Here is a 16775-nt window from a genome sequence, read left to right as displayed (position 1 = left end):
AAAGTAAAAAAGTCCCAACCAAGCAAAAACAAAACAAACAAACAAACAAAAAACAGATATTGGCAGGGATGTGGAGAAAAGAGAACTCTAGCCAAAGGAAAAAATAATAATATATGTATATATATATATTCTAGCAAAAAGTCACCTGAACTTGTATGTTTATTTCAACACTATTAGCAATAGCAAGGACATGAAATAAATCTTCTTATTACAGTAGATCAGACAAAGAAGATATACATCACAGAAGACTATGTAGCCATGTAAAAGAATGAAGTCATATTATTTGCAGCACCATGGATGCAGCTGGAGGCCATTATTCTGAGTGAATTAATGCAGAAGCAGAAAATCAAATACCAAATGTTATCACTTATAAGTAGGAGCTAAATAATAAATATACACAGACATAATGATGGAAACAATAGACACTGGGAACTCTGAAAGGTCAAATGGAAAGACAAATTTACCATTATGTTGAAAAACTAGCTCTTAGGTACTATGTTCACTATTTGGGTAGAAGCCCAAATCTCAGCATGTTACCTTGCCTCTTCCCCTTCCTTTATTATTCCTTGAAAGGGATAAGAAATGTATTTGGTTTTCACAATTCATGACAGGCTTCTGAAAGTCAGAACAACCTTAACATCTGGTGACATGCTTGTATTTTAAAGAGCTTTACTGGCATATATTTTATATGACATGGTAATCACATGTTTGAAGTGTAAATTTTCTAGCTTTTTAGTATGTTTTAAAATTATGCAATCAGGTACAATATAACTTTAAAATATTTCCATCTTTTTAAAGAAAAATGAATTCTATTTTCATTCTCTTTCCTTTAGCATGACAGATTTAGACACAAATTAGTAAATTTTACATCTCTATATATGAGCCTATTATAAAGATTTATAATAAATGGAATAATAAATGATGTGGTCATTTGGGTCTTTTTTTTAAGTTAGCTTAATATTTTTGTTACATTCCTGTTGAAGCATGCATCATTATGTAATTCTCCTTATCAAGTGGTAATGTTTGCATAGATAATGTATTATTTTTCTTTTACAATTTGATAGATATTAGGTTGTATCTACTTGTACATTTCATAAATCTTGCTTCTCTGAGAATTCATATAAAAATCTTTTTATGGCTGTAGAAATTTCCTTTTACATACATACATGAGAGCAAAATTTATGTTTTGTATGTTGATTATATATTCAAAATTTTGAGGAATAGCCAATTATATTTTTATTTCAAAATGACTGCAATATTTACATTCCCAGTTCTAATGTGTATGGGTTCCACATTCTCTGCATGTTTTCAACACTTATTGTCTCTCAGTTATAACCATTCTAGTGGCTGTTCACTACTATCTCATTGTAATTTGATTTGTATTTCTCTCATGGTGGATACTGAACACGTTTTTACACAAAATTTAGCAATTTGTATATTTTCTTTGGCAAAAAAATTTATATAATGTATATTTGTCCATTTAAATTGATTAATTGCTTCATTATTGACTTGTAACAATTCTTTGTAAGTTCTGGATATTACATCCTAAACTGATACGTAATTTAAAATTTGTTCTCTTATTGAACATCTTGTCGTTTTGTATTCTTCATGGAAATGTTTAAAGAATAAAATATTTTCAATAAGGTACAATCCATTAGTTTTTTCCTTTTGATTATGGTTTTGGTGTTCTATTTTTTAAAGTTCTTACCTAAACCAAAATCACAAAAATATCTTTTTCCTATTGAAATTTATTGGTATCTTTGACAAAATAAGTTTACCATATTAATGCATTTATTAATGGACCTTCAATTTTATTCTACTGGTCTACTTAGATTTATCTTCATAATAGCACTATACTGTTTATCTACTATAACATTGTAGTAAGAATTGATATTTTTAGTATAAGCCATTGAATTATTTTTCAAATTTGTCATGTATATTTTATTTTCTTTGTACATTCATATTTTATAAAAAGTTTGTCAATTTCTATTTTAAAACAGAGTTGGGAATTTGCATTGAATCTAAATTTGTTGGTTATTTTAATCTAAATACTAAATGTTGTTATTCTTAAACATTGGATGGCTCTCAATTTATTCAATGTTTCTTCAATTTATTTTATTATTTAAAAGATTTTTATGTTATAATTTAAAATATTTTAGTGTAAATATGTTTGTCTTGTAGTTGTGATGTTAATTGATTATTAAATTTTTAGTGAATTTGTCACATATTTTTATGTAGAAGAGTATGTATTATATAATAAAAGATTGTTTTTTTTTCTAATCTGGAAAATTCTGCTTATTTTTCTAGTATAATTTCCTTGGATAATACCTCTAATACAATGTTGATTAAAATGGTTTAAATTCTTGTCTTGTTTCAAAACTTATAAATAATGCTCTAATTATTTCACTATTATTTATGTTAGCAGTAGGTTTTAATAGATGACTATAAGCAGGACTCAGATGTCTCTTTCTATTAGTACCTAGCTGTGAATCTTATTACAAATGGATATTGGATTTCTCGTCTTGGCTTTTTCTATGGCTGTTAAAATAATAATTTCCCCTTCACTCAAGTAGTAGTATGCAATACTTTGGTTAATTGTTGAATATTTTGCTAACATTGCATTTGTGAAAATATCCTACTTTGTCATAACATATAATCTTTTTTATATGTTGTTGGATTCAATTTGTTAGTATTTTTGACAACCTATGTGTCTATATTCATACAAAATATTGGCTCATGGTTTTCTTTTATGTGTGATTCTTTTGTATACCGTTTTTATCGTGCTAATACTAACTAACATGAATTGGGAAATGTCACCTTTTCTTATATTGCTCTGAGTTTTTGTATATAATTTGTATTAATTCTTCATTAAAAGTTGATGTAATTTATAATTTAAGCAATTTGTCACTGAGTTTTTTTATGTGAAAACATTTTAATGTTCTCTTAACATATAATTATTTATAAATTTTGTTTTTTCATATATGTCTATTTATATAATCAATTTTTTAGTTAACTTTCATAGATTGTACCTATCAAAACATGTATTTCTATTTTGTAGTATTCCATAAAAATATATTTTCTAGGCAGTTGGCATAAAAAACTCTGGAGTGTTGAGGGGCGGTGGCTAAACCCTGTAATCCCAGCACTTTGGGAGGCTGAGACCGGTGGATCACCTGAGGTCAGGAGTTCCAGACCAGCCCGGCCAACATGATGAAACCCAGTGTTTACTAAAAACAAACACACAAAATTAGCCAGGTGTGGTGGTGACAGCCTGTAATTCCAGCTACTCAGGAGGCTGAGACAGGATAATCACTTGAGCCCAGGAAGGGCAGGTTGTAGTGAGTGAGCCGAGATCACACCACTGCACTCCAGCCTGGGAGACAAGAGTGAAACTCTGTCTCAAAACAAACAAACAAACACTCTTGAGTAATAATATAGAATAAGGCTTTAGCCCAATTAATGAATGACTTAAAATTTTCTGTGTTATAGGATGGAGAATATGACTATAACTGCTGTTTAAAACTTTTACTTACTGTTTGATAAAAATAAGTTACTGTATCTAAAGAAAATTATTGAAACTGCCATTTCACCTTGGAATTTATAAAGGCAGAATATGCCTACCTCCTATTTTTTAGCAAATTTTAGGTAAGCCAAAAAATAAATTTTAATAAAACTACAAAATAATATTGTATTTGAAGAATTGTTTGAATAAAAGACAATTTTGTGAATCAGAGTTGCCAGCACTTAGCATATACAATATGCTAGTTGTCATTCTAAGGTATTATTTATATTCTTAATACTTTAGAATTTAAACTTAACAACCCAAAGTTTCCTTGGAAAAAAAAAGTTCACACATTTTTATTTATGTTAGTTTATATTAAAATGTTCATAAAAAATCAACTGTCTTGGCATACAACAAATAAATATAGATAAATAATGTTATATAACTTTATTAGAAAGCTTGATTAAAGCATATAAATAAATGGGCAGCCTTTTGTCCAATAAAGAGAGAATGTATGTTATTATCAAATATCAGACAAAGTATATTAAATGGAAAAACTTAAGGTCTACAATATGTCATTTAATTCACAATGGCAGAAATCCAGCAGGTCATAGATTTTGGCCCTGAAAATGACAATAGAAACCATTAAATAAAGTATAAGCAACAAATAATATTTAGCCACATGGATGTTTCATTAAGAGCTTACTTCTGGATTAAGTGAAAAATTAAAATGTAATTTTTATGGATTCAGGAAGTCTAATGAGGAAACATTGTGATTGCAGCCAAAAAGCTTAATACAAAATGATAATTCTGCCAATATTAGCTTAATGCTATAGAAAAAACAGTAATTTCTGGCCACCTATAGGTATTATTCTTTGTAGTAGAGTATTAATATTCCAGCAATTTGTGTAACATAAAATTAGATTTTTAATATAAAAATATAGTCCATAAATTATTTTTATCTTATGATATATTGGGAAATGGGTGTGTGTTCCACTTGGGATTTCTCAAGAGATGCTGATGTGCCACAAAAATAAATACATGTGAAATGTTTTCATGAGTAGTAATGAATTGATGCTTGCACTTTTTGGTAAAATATATATTTTAAAAAGTCTTAAGGCAGGCAGCTACGATTTTCAGAAAAGTACAAGAATAACTAAAAATATCTGACATCCCTAGGACAGGGTTTGAAAAAACGTTTCTTATGAGCAGAAACGAAAAGCACGCAGAAGTAATTATACTTACGTAACATAAGATAGACTTTAATTCAAAACCAGTAAAAGAAGACAAAGAAGGACATTATGCAATGATAAAGGAATGAATTCAGCAAGAGAATTTAACCGTTTTAAATATACGGGCACTTAACAGCGACCATTCAAATATATAAAGGAAATATTATTAGATCTAAAGAGAGAGATAGACTTCAATACATAATAATTGAAAACTTCAATACCACCCTTTCATCATTAGACATACCATTTACACAGAATATTAAGTAACATTAAATTTAAACTGCAAATTAGACCAAATGGATCTAACAGACATTTACAGAACACCTCATCCAACAATGACAGAAGCATATTTTTCTTACAAGCACATTAAACATTATCCAAGACAGATCATATGTCAGGACACAAAACAAGTCTCAATAAATTTTTAATAGTCAAAACCACGTCAAATATGTTTTCAGGCCACAATGAAATAAAATGAGACTTCAAAAACATGAGAAACTTTGCAAACTGTACAAATACATGGAGGTTAAACAACATGCTCTGGAATGACCATTGGGTCAAGATAACAATTAAGAAAGATATTTTTTAAAATTGTTGAGAGAAACAAAAATCGAAACACAATGTACCAAAACTAATGGAATACTGCAAAAAGAGTGCTAAGAGAGAAGTTTATAGCAACAAACTATCCCAAAAAAAGTAGAAAGCATTCTAATAAAGAATGTAATGTTTTAAATGAACCAAACCCAAAATCAATGGAAGGAAAAAAATAATAAAGATCAGAGCAGAACTAAACAAAATACAAACTAAACACACAATACAATCAACTCCACATAAATTGGATTTTTAAAAAGATAAGCAAAATTGACAACTTGCTATGCTATCAAGCAAAAAAGAAAGAAAATCCAAATAAACAAAATCTGAAATAAAAAAGCCATTATGACTGATATCACAGAAATACAAAAGGTTATCAGAGATTATTATGAACAACTATACACTAACAAACCAGAAAAACCTACAGGAAATGAGTAAATTCCTGGACGAATGCAACCTACCAAGATTAAAATCAACAAAAAATAGAACACCTGAGTAGACCGATAATGAGTAATGAGATTGAGTCAGTAATAAGAAGTCTCCCAACAAAGAAAAGTCCAGGCCTGGATGGCTTCACTGCCAAATTCTACCAAACTTTCAAAGAAAGCTAACACCAGTTCTCCTCAAACCATATCAAAACATTAAAGTTAAAAGGAAGAAATTCTCTGTAACTCATATTATTAGGTCAGCATTACCTTGATATCAAAATCAGACAAGAACACAAGACTGAAAGGAACTACAGGCCAATATTCCTGATATACACAGACACAAAAATTCTCAAAAAATACTAGAAAACCAAATTCAGTAGCATATCAAAAATAAGAATACAGTATGATCAAGTGGGATCTATCTCTGGGACGCAATGATGGTTCAACATAGGTAAACCAATACACATTTTACATCGCATCAACAAAATGAAGGGCAAAAATCATATAATTATTTCAAACAATACAGAAAATGCATTTGATAAAATTCAACAGGTCTTCACAATAAAAAAATCTCAGCCAACTAGGCATATCATAGAAGAAACATACCTCAACATAATAAAGGTCATATAATCAAAGTCACAGCTAATACTATGCTGAATGGTGAAAAGCTCACAGCCTTTCCTCTAAGCACGGGAACAAGACAAGGACACCCATTTTCACTACTCCTATTCATTGTAGTACTAGAAGTTCTGGCCAGAGCTATCAGGTAAGAGAAAGATATCAGGGGATCCAGCCCCCAATATTTCAACGTAGGTCCTTTTTTATTTTCCCTAAGTGTTGGCTGGTCTGAGAAATAAAGAGAAGAGTACAAAAGAGAGAAATTTTAAAGCTGGGTGTCCAGGGGACACATCACATGTTGGCAGTTTCCATGATGCCCCTTGAGCCACAAAACCATCAAGTTTTTATTAGGGGTTTCAAAAGGGGAGGGGTGTATGAATAGGGAGTGGGTCACAGAGATCACATGTTTGAAAGGCAATGAAATATCACAACAGCAGAGAGGCAGAGTGAGATCACAAGACCGGGGGAAACTAGAATTACTGATGAAGGTCAATGACCTTCTGGGCACACATTTTCATGGATAAACATCTTAACAGGAAACAGGGTTCAAGAGCAGAGAACCGGTCTGACTAGAATTTCGCAAGGCTAGAATTTCCCAATCCTAACAAGCCTGGGGGTGCTGCAGGAGACCAGGGAGTATTTCATCCCTTATCTGCAACTGCATAAGACAGACAATCCCAGAGTGGCCATTTTAGAGACCTCCTCCTGGGAATGCATTCCTTTTTCCAGGGTTATTCCTTGCTGAGAAAAGAATTCAGCGATATTTCTCTTGTTCGCTTTCTGAAAGAAGAGAAATATGACTCAGTTCTGTCTGGCCCCACAGGCAGTCAGACTGTATGGTTATCTCCCTGGTTCCCTGAAAATCACCGTTATCCTGTTCTTTTCAAGGTGCTCAGATTTCATATTGTTCAAACACTCATGCTTTATAAACAATTTTTGCAGATAACACAATCATCACAGGGTCCTGAGGTGACAAAATCCTCAGCTTATGAAGATGACAGGATTAAGAGATTAAAGTAAAAACAGGCATAGGAAATTGTAAGAGTATTGATTGGGGAAGTGATAAATGTCCATGAAATCTTCACAATTTATGTTCAGAGACTGCAGTAAAGACAGGAGTAAGAAATTATAAAAGTATTAATTTGGGGAACTAATAAATGTCCATGAAATCTTCACAATTTATGTTGTTCTGCCGTGGCTTCAGCTGGTCCCTCTGTTTGGAGTCCCTGACTTCCCACAACAGAAAGAAATAAAATTCATTCATGAAAACAAAGTCTTTTTTTTTTTGGTAGATGTCATGATCTTATATCTAGAAAAACTTAAAAACTCCATAAAAAACTCTAAGTTTAATACAGTTTTTGATTAAAAACCAACAAATAAAAATCCATAACATTTCCATACACTAATAATGAATTAAGTGAAAAAGAAATCAAGAAGGCAATTTCATCTACAATACCTACAAAAATAAAATATTTAGGGAATACACTTGATCTATAAGGTGAAATACATCTACAAAAATACAACAAAACTTTGATGAAAGAAAATGTAGAGGACACAAACAAATGGAAAGACATCTCATCTTCATGGAATGAAAAAATTAATACCATCAAAATAACCATACTTACCCAAAGCAAGCTACAGATTCAATGCAATCTCTGTGAAAATACTAACGACATTTTCACAAACATAGACAAAACAATCTTAAAATTTGTATGGAACATCAACAAAAAAACTCTTCAAATTATATCCCCACTTGTGTGTTTATTGCAGCACTATTCACAATAGCAACGATATAACATTAACCAGTTTCCGTCAATGAATAATTGGATAAATACAATGTGGTATATATGTGTGTATACATATTTATGAACACTATTGGGTAATATAAATAACATGGATGGAAGTGGAGGTCATTATGTTAAGTGAAATAAGCCAGACATGGAAAGAAAAACTTTGCATGCATTCTCTCATATGTGGAAGCTAAAATGATAATCCTTATAGAGACAGACAGTAGAATAGTATATGCCTGAGGCCTGGCACAGTGTGTGGGTGAGAAAGGGAATGAAAAGAGGGTAGTAAATGAATACAAACCCACAGTTGGAAAGGAATAAAATCTAGTGTTTAGTTGCACTGTAGGTTGGCCATAGTTAACTATAATGTATTTTATATTTCCTTGCTAGAACAGATAACTTGAAATGTTCCTGACATATAGAATCGATAAATGCTCAAAGTGGTGGATACCACAAATACCCTGACTTGATCATTGCACATTCTATACATGTAACAACATATTGCATGTGCTTTATAAATATGTAAAATATTATGTAAATCAATTTTAAATCTACTTTTAGCAATTTCAAAATATACAGTGCATTATTATTTATTATACTCATCATTTTTTGCACTAGATCAATCTTATGCCTCCTGTGTAACTGAAACTTGGGTACTTTTTGATCAACACCTTCCCTTTCTCCATCCACATTCTTCCCCAGCCTCTGACACATTTTCACTCATATTAGGTGACATTTAAATTATAGAAACTAATGGTTTTAGTATACAACAAGCAAATAAACATAATTAACGTTAAATACATTTATTAGAAAGTTTGACTAATTAGGGATAGAAATAAATGGGCAGTATTTTTGGCCAGAAAACAAAAGATAATGATTATTTTCAATTACCGGACCCAAGGATTTGAAATGGAAAGGTTTAGGCCTAAAATGCATTATTGAATTTATGACAGCAGAAATTCAGATCATATTTTCTGATCATTGTAAGTAATATAAATTATTGACTAATATGTAACCAACAAATAATATCTAGCTACATTCAAATTTTATTAAGGTTTTAAAAATTAACTTCTGGGTTAAATGGAAGATTCAAACTGAGATTGCATTTACGGATTGAGGGAAATGTTAATGAGGAAGTATATGATGAAAGCCAAAACCTAAATTCAAATAAGTAATTTTGCTAATATTAAGTTACTTCTATAGAAAAACAGTGAAGTATTATCACTTCAGAAATTTGTGCAAAATGTAAGATCAGTTTTCTAATATTAAAAAATTACATACTACAAATTTTTGTTACCTCATAGTATATTGGAGGAGAGCTGTCTTTTAAATGAAGTAACTAGGATTTTGTTATGAGATGCTGTCGTCTGCAACAGAATATATATATAGTTTTCCTCACGTGTACACTATTGATATTTGTGCTTTTTGAGAAAATACAATACTCATTAAAAACATTTAATACAGAAAGCTAAAATTCTCAGAAAGTCCTAAGAATTCTTAAAATGCTGAATAGAGTTGAAGGGAAAATATAAGAATCTACCAGGAATATAAGTAAAATAAAGAAACAATCCAGAAACAACTCATCATGCTAAGAAGCAAGTGCTGCTCTTAGATATGGGTGACTACATTGATGCCAAATCCATGCAGGTTGTCCGACTTCCCATAAAGCAAATAGAAAAAAAAAATAAAGCCTCAAACTTATGGCAGATCTCAAATCTGAGAAACAAATTATAACTTACGTTGCACACAGAGAAAAAAGTTACTAGAATGAGTGTCAGAAGAAACTCAGTACATTAAAAAAAAGAAAAAAATAACATGGAAAGAACAAGAAGTTATAAGCTTAAGAAGTTATATTCAGCCAAGCGGAAGATAGATAATTACAAATAAAACTGATCAATTTAATACTCAATATATGTTAAAAATTAAAGTATTATCTAAGCTGATAAGATTAGTGAACAGAAATTAGTGAGCACAATTATTATAGTCCAATACAGTAAAAGGAGAAAAGGTAATAGAAAACACAAATATAATTATACATACATGAAGAGTAGAAGTAAAAGAATGAGAAAGAAAACAAATCTAATTGTTTCTTTAAAATATATTTAAAAATAAACAGCAATAGTTGGCTGCTCGCGGTGGCTCACGCCTGTAATCCCAGCACTTTGAGAGACTGAGGCAGGCGGATCACGAGGTCAGAAGATAGAGACCACCCTGGCTAACATGGTGAAACCCTGTCTCTACTAAAAATACAAAAAATTAGCCGGGTGTGGTGGCGGGGGCCTGTAGTCCCAGCTACTCGGGAGGCTGAGGCAGGAGAATGGCATGAACCCAGGAGGCGGAGCTTGCAGTGAGCAGAGATCGCGCCACTGCACTCCAGCCTGGGCGACAGAGACAGACTCCATCTCAATAATAATAATAATAATAAAAAAGAGAATACACTTTGGGAGGCCAAGGCCGGCAGATCACGAGGTCAGGAGATCGAGACCACGGTGAAACCCCGTCTCTGCTAAAAAAATATACAAAAAATTAGCTGGGCGTGGTGGCAGGCACCTGTAGTCCCAGCTACTTGGAGGCTGAGGCAGGAGAATGGCGTGAACCCGGAAGGTGGAGCTTGCAGTGAGCCGAGATCGCACTACTGCACTCCAGTCTGGGCGACAGAGCAAGACTGTGTCTCAAAAAAAAAAGAAAAAGAGAGAACGGCAATAGTCAAAGAATTCGTAATATAAATATAAGTTTCTACAATTGAAAACATGAATCCTTGAATTCAGAAATTGTGTGTCCAAAAAAGAAAAAAATAAATAATACATAAAAGAAATCATAATCTGTATAACACCAAAAATGAGGAAAACACTAAAAATCAGCAAGAGAAAAATACATAACTTGCAAAGATGAGAGAAAAATTCTGCAGCTCTTGTGGAGCCAAAAACAGAGAAATGAATACTAATAGAGGTGAGTAAAATATCATTAAAGCAACAATTAGATACTTAGCTAAAATGCCTTAGTCAAAAAAAGACTAAAATACTTTCAAAAGAAAAAACACTACGTTTTTTTGGTTACAAATAGGAACTTCTTAAGAGTACACTTCAAGAAGAAAGAAATGCTTTTTGTGTATACAGTTAAAAATTAAAGAGTAAGAGACTTGATTTGGGAAGATCAAAATCTGGTGGACTTTGAACTAAAGAAACCAAATAATTCTTGGTAGCATGAAATTCAAAAATATTTAGATATGAAATTACAATTTTACACATTGTACTTAAGTCAGATGAAAATCCTATGCTACCTTCAATAATTTAACTGTTGAAGGAAAAATCTGTTTTTTCAGAGGATTATTTTTCTGTTATGATCTTATTAAAAATGATGCCTCTTTGAATTTATTTTTTGCAGAACATTGATTATTCCTTTATCAATTGATTTGTACCAAAGGACACATTGATCTGTACCAAAGAACAAACGGAAGCCTAAAGATGGACCACAAACCTTTGGATATCCAGGATAACTGAGTTAAAAACCTACCACACGGTTAATAAAATAATGATGTCCACTGAGTCCATGACCACAAAGCAACTCACCAGCAGCAGGATGGCATGGGCGGCCCTTTTCTCTGGGGAGGGACTGGAGCAGAGGCTGGGGCTGTGAAGGTGATGGGATCACCTCTGATGGTTAAACAAGAGTACTACCATGCACACAATTGAGAGCAACATAATTTCTACAAAGAAAACATTTGGGGAAAATTCCAGAATAAAAATCAGTCCCCTTGATTAGAGAGATTACCTAGGAAAATGAACAATATTTACTTGTCGGTATTTGTCAGTTGCCTGGTCTGTGTCACTTGAAATAAGCTACGGTGTACATGATCATGTTACTTCTGGAAAATAAATTGAGGAACCAAAAAAAGGAAGAAAACATGGATAATGTAATTTGTGGATTTATGTTTAACTCTTGGCAACCAGGAGGTGCTAGGATTGATGGTGATGGCCTGGAGAGTACTCAGGAGGCAGGAGGTGCAGATGGAGAGGCCCCTTGTCACTCTGCTCAGGTAGAATTACACTTTACATCTGAAGTCATTCCAAAAATGCAGTGACTCAAATATATCTGGAGACAACAAATCCATTACTATGAGAAGCATCACTAGGTGAATAAAGGCCAAGGTGATGGCCAAGGTGATCACCTGACAGGTGATCAGGTCATGGGGGCTTAGGCTTGTTATTCAGAAAGAATGTGAAGATGTGGAGGAAAAAAAAAAAAACAACAAAAAAAAAACAAGAAAGTGCTGGCGGACCCCAGTGCCAGCTTGGAAATAAAAGGGATCTTTTAATGATAACATAAGTGGAAAGTGGGTTCTTCCAAATGGCAAAGAGAAAACCTATTTTGTATATCTGGAAAAGAAAGACTTCATATCATCAGTGTTTATTATTTAGTAGTTAATATCCTCACAAATCATCTTCATTTTTATACTATCCTCTTACCCTTGATAAACCCAGACTATCTCATATGACTTCTTGATAATTCAGTCTCTACATTATTTTCTATACCAAATTGTGTACATAATAATTTAATAAATATTATTAGTAAAACATACATGTATTAATATTTGTCTCACCAAGCCATCCACAATTATGACCTTATAAAATGTACACTATCTATACTCTAATTGTACCTGGGCCTCCCCTTTTAGACATTATACTTTTGTTCTATATTCTCTCACTTTATATTGATGTTGTTAACATAAAATTATCCAATTTTATGTATACAGTTTATGGGAACTTGGTGGAATTTTAAGCTAATATGGAGAAAATTACCAAAGCAAACAGTTGAAAAAAACATTATCTGGTTGTCTTCCTAAGATGCCATCATTTTGACATTTTACATTCTCTATATCTCTTTCACATTTCTGGACCCTAGTTACTACACTGAATTCACCATTATAATTCATTATAATATCCCTATTTTTCATCAGAAGATTAGCAATCTTGATCCTATGTATAACTTTGTATGCCCATTGCCATGAAACATAATATATTCCCAATATCTGAGAAGTAGAACATAAACATCTTTGGAGGGCATTATTGTGCTTACCAAAACCCTCAGCTGTACCACATAAAAATGGTGCTGGGTTTTTCCCAGTTTAGTTTCCATCTAAGAGATTCTTTATCTAAATTCATTTCAACACATCAGCATATTTCTGATATCCATCACTGACTTTTAAAGAGAGTAAACACTACTTGCAATAACTTTATAAAATCCATAAAGTTGCATCAAAATGATCACATCGTGATTTTTTTTTGAGATCCCACTTAATACAGGAATCCCCTCTTATGCCTTGAACAATACTTTGGTCTCCAATTTAAAATATTATTTTCCTCAAGTTGTCTCAGGAAATCCACAACATCAGAACACCTTGCATGATTTCACTGAACAATTTTGCAGCTACTAATGTTATTTGCCAGGATGTAGGCATCGTTGTGCTATAAAATCTATTTAATCCAGTGACTCGAACAATTTACCCTTACATCACAAAACAATGAAAAACTACCACAATTAATCAGTTTCTTTTGAGATAAAAGTGGGTCCAATGATATGTCAAGATCAATTATGACTATACTGTAGAACATTGCTCTACAACCTCCTGATATCTATGAGTTTATAAGAAACACATTTTATAGTTAAAATTGTTATCTTTGTCCAAGAGCGTAAGTTAGTAAAGAAACATTTATCTTACTGCCAGAACCAATAACTGATAGTTCTTTAGCATCTCTCTGCACCCTCAGCACAATTTTGCTCAGCTATCATGATGGAACCAGGAAAAGCATCAGGATACTATTGACTTAAGAGCTTAATGGTCTCTATATTTTCAGGATTATACTTCCAGTAATATAATACTTGGATATGCACTAATAATATTGGCAACTATTTGTAAACTACATGTTTATATACTTTTATTAATACAATACACACATTATAAGTCACACACAAAAAGAGATAAAATAATTGGATAAAATAACATAAGAATTTGAATATTTTCTTCTTTTGCCTAAGATATATTCAGCTTGCCCCATGTATTTTATGGCCCTCTTTCTGCTAATAACAATAGCACACTAAAAAATACTTGCTCTGAGTCATCAGATGGAGTCTTCCTTCAACAAGGCTCTTCAGGTCATTGGTGCTGAGGCAGGACAAGAAAACAGCATGATATCATGGATTAGAATTGATAACTAACCCAAATGTCCATCAATAATAGACGGGATAAAGAAAATGTGGCACATATACACCATGGAATACTATGCAGCCATAAAAAGGATGATTTCATGTCTTTTGCAGGGACATGAATGAAGCTGGAAAGCATCATTCTCAGCAAAATATCACAAGGAGAGAAAATCAAACACCACATGTTCTCACTCATAAGTGGGAGTTGAACAATGAGAACACATGGACACAGGGGAGGGAAACATCACACGCTGTGGCCTGTTGCGGGGTGGGGGCTAGGGGAGGGATAGCATTAGGAGAAATACCTAAGTGAGTGAGGAGATGGATGCAGCAAACTAATGTGGCACATGTATACCTATGTAACAAACCTGCACTTTGTGCACATGTACCCTAGAAAATAAAGTATAATAATACTTTGGGAAAGTATTATTATAGTTTGGGAAAGTTACTTTAGAAACAAGACAAGAATATCTGTTTCTACCACTTCTATTCAACATTATACTGAAGGTCTTAGTGAAAGATATCATGCAACAAAAATAATCAATGGCCTCCACCTGGGGATTGGAAACTTTACAGTATCATGCAAATAAAAATTTCTAAGGAATTTTGAAAAACCCACTAGAACGAATAAATGAGTTCAGCAAGGTTGCATGATTCAACATCTGTACAAGTTTTTTTGAAGATGGCTGACTAGGAGCATTTCAAGCCAGCTGCATCCATTTAGTACCATAATAGTATATAGACAGTCATACATTCAGTACATTATCCAAGAGAGAATGCAAGAGTTCAACAGAAAAGCGACAGGAAATGGCAAAAACTAGAAAGGAAAAGAAAAACAGGCAGCCTGTGTGGCCAAGACTGGCTGGAAATCAGGAGTGACTCTATAATATAGGAGAAAGTAAGCAACAGCTTTTCTCTGGTCCATTTTCTCACCGGGGAATCATAAAATCTAGATCATGGGAGAGCACTTTGACCCTCCCAATCCCTGAATCTAGCAAAGGGAGCAGTCAGGTGACTGAGAGAAGAAACCACTCAAGGGAGGGAACATGCCCTTGGTTCCACACACTTCCTATAGCCTAAGAAGCTATAGCAAGATGCCATTTTTAATCTTAGCTCTTAACAGACTGTTCATGGTCCTAGTTATGAGGGTTGTTGACATTCCTAGTCATTAAGGAAACTCAAGCTGCTGCTCATGGAACTGGGGCATGAGCAGGGAGTGGGCTAACACAACCAAGACTGAGAAGCAAGCATGACATGGACAGCCAACAGCACTGAAAGTGGTCATTATCCCAAGGACTTGAGCAGGGTGACAGCTGTCACAGTGGCTTGGTCTTGAGCTGTGGAGGAGTTCCTATGAACCAGGGTTGAACTAAAGAACAGCATAAATTTCTCAGGTCTGACAGAATAGCCAGGTTGTCTGTGACAGGTGGGAGGAGGGAGCAAGCCCCAGTGGGGCTGGGCATGAGAGGGATAAATTTACCCAACCACCAGTCACCAGTCAAAGTTGTGGATGCTGAGACCACCACCCCCGTCCCTGTGGCAGGACCCCAGAGCAGTGACAGTTGCCCCTCACCCAAGCATTTCACCAGCCCCCTGAGGATTGCCTAACTCTTATCAAATACATCTGTGCAGGCACTCACCACTGGGGGAATCTCAGTGTAATTCAGCTCCATCCAGTATCACCCCTTCCTTAGGACAAAGTGCAGGATCCAGGGTCCTGGGGAGGTTCCCCAATCTAATCCACCACCTGGGACAACAAATTGTGTCTTTTGGGGGCACCGAAGTTGGGCATAAACCACACACTGCTTCCATCACAGCTGGCTTTTACCTGCAAGTGCCAACAACTGGCCTAGACACTGGCATACACGCCCATTGCAACCATTGCCAACACAATTGGGACTCAGAAGAGCACTGGAGACTTGGAAGAGCATTTCACCACTTCTTCTACCTACATTGCCCATGCCACCATGGCTGTCCAGAAGTTTGAGAGTCCATTTGCCCTCCCAGTATGCTACAATTACAACTGGCATCTGAGTAAGCTACCCTGCTGGTGGCCTGCCTGGAGTCACCAACACAGGTGCCAGCATATGTCACTATAGGTCAAAAGGATAGATAAGCTTAGTTCACCAACACTACCACTGAAACCTAGAGATGGGCCCATACAGCACTTCAGTGTAGCCATCACAACTTCACTGTAGCCCCTAGCAATAATCACACTGTAATGCACTGAGGAAACCACAGATACCACTAATGATATTTACAGCCAAAGAAATCACACAGAGACTTCATGATTGAATGCAAAGCCAACAAACCCTACCCAACCAACATTACAGTCACATCTTCAGGAAAAAAATCCTCACCCTCAAAGAAAGTAAATTCAAAAATAAAAAGTGACTTTTACATCAGATGC

General features: G+C 33.9%; 1 long non-coding RNA gene and 1 pseudogene across 6 annotated transcripts in view; both read right to left on the bottom strand.

The window, feature by feature from the left end:
- The window catches only part of LOC738506 (uncharacterized), a 122899-nt gene that overhangs the window by 68320 nt on the left and 37804 nt on the right, over positions 1-16775 (bottom strand). For 3 of the 6 annotated variants that reach the window (XR_010146853.1, XR_010146854.1, XR_010146852.1), the window contains exon 5: positions 14268-14324. This is a non-coding gene — a long non-coding RNA (uncharacterized LOC738506). Of the gene's footprint in view, positions 1-14071; positions 14325-16005; positions 16113-16775 lie in introns of those variants that run through there. The other 3 variants (XR_010146851.1, XR_010146850.1, XR_170036.5) reach the window with 3 other exon arrangements.
- Positions 11620-12485, bottom strand: PANTROV1R-PS244 (vomeronasal 1 receptor panTroV1R-ps244 pseudogene; annotated as a pseudogene).

Source organism: Pan troglodytes, chromosome 8, assembly GCF_028858775.2.
Source record: "Pan troglodytes isolate AG18354 chromosome 8, NHGRI_mPanTro3-v2.0_pri, whole genome shotgun sequence".
Classification (NCBI taxonomy): domain Eukaryota; kingdom Metazoa; phylum Chordata; class Mammalia; order Primates; family Hominidae; genus Pan; species Pan troglodytes.
The sequence above is the reverse complement of the archived record's forward strand: the minus strand, read 5'-3'. Positions and strand labels throughout refer to the sequence as shown.